Source organism: Ranitomeya imitator, unplaced genomic scaffold (genome assembly GCF_032444005.1).
Source record: "Ranitomeya imitator isolate aRanImi1 unplaced genomic scaffold, aRanImi1.pri SCAFFOLD_1513, whole genome shotgun sequence".
NCBI classification, from domain to species: Eukaryota; Metazoa; Chordata; class Amphibia; order Anura; family Dendrobatidae; genus Ranitomeya; species Ranitomeya imitator.
This window is the reverse complement of record NW_027194256.1, coordinates 4,012-10,000: the sequence shown is the minus strand read 5'-3', so window position 1 is coordinate 10,000 and position 5,989 is coordinate 4,012.

Sequence of the window (5,989 nt, the reverse complement as noted above, 5' to 3'; positions counted from 1 at the left end):
CGGGGTGCTTTACAACATATTGACGCCCCTTTAGGGTGGAAGTAGGGGAAAGGGGTCATTTTTCACAAAATCGGAAATTTCTCAAAATAATTCTAAGTGTCAAGGACACTTTTGGAAAATCTTCCCCAGGCTCCTGGAAGCCTCCTCGGTACGCCTCCTGCGGTTTCTCCCTGCCTGGAAGTCTGACACTTGTCTGAAATTTTTAGAGTATGAAAACGCGGTTTTTCACCCAAAATTCGACTTTGCGCCCATGACCCGCAAACTTCACCCACAGTTAGGTCACTGCCTTGGGGTACCTCACATCATATTGACGCCCCCCAGGCGTGGAAGTAGGGGAAACGTGTCAATTTTCACAAAATCGTGATTTTCTCAAAATATTTCTAAGTGTCAAGGACTCTTTTGGATAATCTTCCCCAGGCTCCTGGAAGCCTCCTCGGTACGCCTCCTGCGGTTTCTCCCTGCCTGGAAGTCTGACACCTGTCTGAAATTTTTAGAGTATGAAAATGCGGTTTTTCACCCAAAATTCGACTTTGCGCCCATGACCCGCAAACTTCACCCACAGTTAGGTCACTGCCTTGGGGTACCTCACATCATATTGACGCCCCCCTGGCGTGGAAGTAGGGGAAACGTGTCAATTTTCACAAAATCGTGATTTTCTCAAAATATTTCTAAGTGTCAAGGACACTTTTGGAAAATCTTCCCCAGGCTCCTGGAAGCCTCCTCGGTACGCCTCCTGCGGTTTCTCCCTGCCTGGAAGCCTGACACTTGTCTGAAATTTTTAGAGTATGAAAATGCGGTTTTTCACCCAAAATTCGACTTTGCGCCCATGACCCGCAAACTTCACCCACAGTTAGGTCACTGCCTTGGGGTACCTCACATCATATTGACGCCCCCCTGGCGTGGAAGTAGGGGAAACGTGTCAATTTTCACAAAATCGTGATTTTCTGAAAATATTTCTAAGTGTCAAGGACACTTTTGGAAAATCTTCCCCAGGCTCCTGGAAGCCTCCTCGGTACGCCTCCTGCGGTTTCTCCCTGCCTGGAAGTCTGACACCTGTCTGAAATTTTTAGAGTATGAAAATGGGGTTTTTCACCCAAAATTCGACTGTGCGCCCATGACTCGCAAACTTCACCCACATTTGGGCGACTGTCCTGGGGTACCTCACAACATATTGACGCCCCCCTGGCGTGGAAGTAGGGGAAACGTGTCAATTTTCACAAAATCGTGATTTTCTGAAAATATTTCTAAGTGTCAAGGACACTTTTGGAAAATCTTCCCCAGGCTCCTGGAAGCCTCCTCGGTACGCCTCCGGCGGTTTCCCCCTGCCTGGAAGTCTGACACCTGTCTGAAATTTTTAGAGTATGAAAATGCGGTTTTTCACCCAAAATTCGACTTTGCGCCCATGACCCGCAAACTTCACCCACAGTTAGGTCACTGCCTTGGGGTACCTCACATCATATTGACGCCCCCCTGGCGTGGAAGTAGGGGAAACGTGTCAATTTTCACAAAATCGTGATTTTCTGAAAATATTTCTAAGTGTCAAGGACTCTTTTGGATAATCTTCCCCAGGCTCCTGGAAGCCTCCTCGGTACGCCTCCTGCGGTTTCTCCCTGCCTGGAAGTCTGACACCTGTCTGAAATTTTTAGAGTATGAAAATGCGGTTTTTCACCCAAAATTCGACTTTGCGCCCATGACCCGCAAACTTCACCCACAGTTAGGTCACTGCCTTGGGGTACCTCACATCATATTGACGCCCCCCTGGCGTGGAAGTAGGGGAAACGTGTCAATTTTCACAAAATCGTGATTTTCTGAAAATATTTCTAAGTGTCAAGGACACTTTTGGATAATCTTCCCCAGGCTCCTGGAAGCCTCCTCGGTACGCCTCCTGCGGTTTCTCCCTGCCTGGAAGTCTGACACCTGTCTGAAATTTTTAGAGTATGAAAATGCGGTTTTTCACCCAAAATTCGACTGTGCGCCCATGACTCGCAAACTTCACCCACATTTGGGCGACTGTCCTGGGGTACCTCACAACATATTGACGCCCCCCTGGCGTGGAAGTAGGGGAAACGTGTCAATTTTCACAAAATCGTGATTTTCTGAAAATATTTCTAAGTGTCAAGGACTCTTTTGGATAATCTTCCCCAGGCTCCTGGAAGCCTCCTCGGTACGCCTCCTGCGGTTTCTCCCTGCCTGGAAGTCTGACACTTGTCTGAAATTTTTAGAGTATGAAAATGCGGTTTTTCACCCAAAATTCGACTTTGCGCCCATGACTCGCAAACTTCACCCACATTTGGGCGACTGTCCTGGGGTACCTCACAACATATTGACGCCCCCCTGGCGTGGAAGTAGGGGAAACGTGTCAATTTTCACAAAATCGTGATTTTCTGAAAATATTTCTAAGTGTCAAGGACACTTTTGGATAATCTTCCCCAGGCTCCTGGAAGCCTCCTCGGTACGCCTCCTGCGGTTTCTCCCTGCCTGGAAGTCTGACACCTGTCTGAAATTTTTAGAGTATGAAAATGCGGTTTTTCACCCAAAATTCGACTTTGCGCCCATGACCCGCAAACTTCACCCACAGTTAGGTCACTGCCTTGGGGTACCTCACATCATATTGACGCCCCCCTGGCGTGGAAGTAGGGGAAACGTGTCAATTTTCACAAAATCGTGATTTTCTGAAAATATTTCTAAGTGTCAAGGACACTTTTGGATAATCTTCCCCAGGCTCCTGGAAGCCTCCTCGGTACGCCTCCTGCGGTTTTCCCCTGCCTGGAAGTCTGACACTTGTCTGAAATTTTTAGCGCATGAAAACGCGGTTTTTCACCCAAAATTCGACTTTGCGCCCGTGACTCGCAAACTTCACCCACATTTAGGCGACTGTCCTGGGGTACCTCACAACATATTGACGCCCCCCTGGCGTGGAAGTAGGGGAAACGTGTCAATTTTCACAAAATCGTGATTTTCTCAAAATATTTCTAAGTGTCAAGGACACTTTTGGAAAATCTTCCCCAGGCTCCTGGAAGCCTCCTCGGTACGCCTCCGGCGGTTTCCCCCTGCCTGGAAGTCTGACACCTGTCTGAAATTTTTAGAGTATGAAAATGCGGTTTTTCACCCAAAATTCGACTTTGCGCCCATGACCCGCAAACTTCACCCACAGTTAGGTCACTGCCTTGGGGTACCTCACATCATATTGACGCCCCCCTGGCGTGGAAGTAGGGGAAACGTGTCAATTTTCACAAAATCGTGATTTTCTGAAAATATTTCTAAGTGTCAAGGACTCTTTTGGATAATCTTCCCCAGGCTCCTGGAAGCCTCCTCGGTACGCCTCCTGCGGTTTCTCCCTGCCTGGAAGTCTGACACCTGTCTGAAATTTTTAGAGTATGAAAATGCGGTTTTTCACCCAAAATTCGACTTTGCGCCCATGACCCGCAAACTTCACCCACAGTTAGGTCACTGCCTTGGGGTACCTCACATCATATTGACGCCCCCCTGGCGTGGAAGTAGGGGAAACGTGTCAATTTTCACAAAATCGTGATTTTCTGAAAATATTTCTAAGTGTCAAGGGCACTTTTGGATAATCTTCCCCAGGCTCCTGGAAGCCTCCTCGGTACGCCTCCTGCGGTTTTCCCCTGCCTGGAAGTCTGACACTTGTCTGAAATTTTTAGAGTATGAAAATGCGGTTTTTCACCCAAAATTCGACTTTGCGCCCATGACTCGCAAACTTCACCCACATTTGGGCGACTGTCCTGGGGTACCTCACAACATATTGACGCCCCCCTGGCGTGGAAGTAGGGGAAACGTGTCAATTTTCACAAAATCGTGATTTTCTGAAAATATTTCTAAGTGTCAAGGACACTTTTGGAAAATCTTCCCCAGGCTCCTGGAAGCCTCCTCGGTACGCCTCCGGCGGTTTCCCCCTGCCTGGAAGTCTGACACTTGTCTGAAATTTTTAGAGTATGAAAATGCGGTTTTTCACCCAAAATTCGACTGTGCGCCCATGACTCGCAAACTTCACCCACATTTGGGCGACTGTCCTGGGGTACCTCACAACATATTGACGCCCCCCTGGCGTGGAAGTAGGGGAAACGTGTCAATTTTCACAAAATCGTGATTTTCTGAAAATATTTCTAAGTGTCAAGGACACTTTTGGAAAATCTTCCCCAGGCTCCTGGAAGCCTCCTCGGTACGCCTCCGGCGGTTTCCCCCTGCCTGGAAGTCTGACACTTGTCTGAAATTTTTAGAGTATGAAAATGCGGTTTTTCACCCAAAATTCGACTTTGCGCCCATGACTCGCAAACTTCACCCACATTTGGGCGACTGTCCTGGGGTACCTCACAACATATTGACGCCCCCCTGGCGTGGAAGTAGGGGAAACGTGTCAATTTTCACAAAATCGTGATTTTCTGAAAATATTTCTAAGTGTCAAGGACACTTTTGGAAAATCTTCCCCAGGCTCCTGGAAGCCTCCTCGGTACGCCTCCGGCGGTTTCCCCCTGCCTGGAAGTCTGACACTTGTCTGAAATTTTTAGAGTATGAAAATGCGGTTTTTCACCCAAAATTCGACTGTGCGCCCATGACTCGCAAACTTCACCCACATTTGGGCGACTGTCCTGGGGTACCTCACAACATATTGACGCCCCCCTGGCGTGGAAGTAGGGGAAACGTGTCAATTTTCACAAAATCGTGATTTTCTGAAAATATTTCTAAGTGTCAAGGACACTTTTGGAAAATCTTCCCCAGGCTCCTGGAAGCCTCCTCGGTACGCCTCCGGCGGTTTCCCCCTGCCTGGAAGTCTGACACTTGTCTGAAATTTTTAGAGTATGAAAATGCGGTTTTTCACCCAAAATTCGACTGTGCGCCCATGACTCGCAAACTTCACCCACATTTGGGCGACTGTCCTGGGGTACCTCACAACATATTGACGCCCCCCTGGCGTGGAAGTAGGGGAAACGTGTCAATTTTCACAAAATCGTGATTTTCTGAAAATATTTCTAAGTGTCAAGGACACTTTTGGAAAATCTTCCCCAGGCTCCTGGAAGCCTCCTCGGTACGCCTCCGGCGGTTTCCCCCTGCCTGGAAGTCTGACACTTGTCTGAAATTTTTAGAGTATGAAAATGCGGTTTTTCACCCAAAATTCGACTTTGCGCCCATGACCCGCAAACTTCACCCACAGTTAGGTCACTGCCTTGGGGTACCTCACATCATATTGACGCCCCCCTGGCGTGGAAGTAGGGGAAACGTGTCAATTTTCACAAAATCGTGATTTTCTGAAAATATTTCTAAGTGTCAAGGGCACTTTTGGATAATCTTCCCCAGGCTCCTGGAAGCCTCCTCGGTACGCCTCCTGCGGTTTCTCCCTGCCTGGAAGTCTGACACCTGTCTGAAATTTTTAGAGTATGAAAATGCGGTTTTTCACCCAAAATTCGACTTTGCGCCCATGACCCGCAAACTTCACCCACAGTTAGGTCACTGCCTTGGGGTACCTCACATCATATTGACGCCCCCCTGGCGTGGAAGTAGGGGAAACGTGTCAATTTTCACAAAATCGTGATTTTCTGAAAATATTTCTAAGTGTCAAGGGCACTTTTGGAAAATCTTCCCCAGGCTCCTGGAAGCCTCCTCGGTACGCCTCCGGCGGTTTCCCCCTGCCTGGAAGTCTGACACTTGTCTGAAATTTTTAGAGTATGAAAATGCGGTTTTTCACCCAAAATTCGACTGTGCGCCCATGACTCGCAAACTTCACCCACATTTGGGCGACTGTCCTGGGGTACCTCACAACATATTGACGCCCCCCTGGCGTGGAAGTAGGGGAAACGTGTCAATTTTCACAAAATCGTGATTTTCTGAAAATATTTCTAAGTGTCAAGGACACTTTTGGAAAATCTTCCCCAGGCTCCTGGAAGCCTCCTCGGTACGCCTCCGGCGGTTTCCCCCTGCCTGGAAGTCTGACACTTGTCTGAAATTTTTAGAGTATGAAAATGCGGTTTTTCAC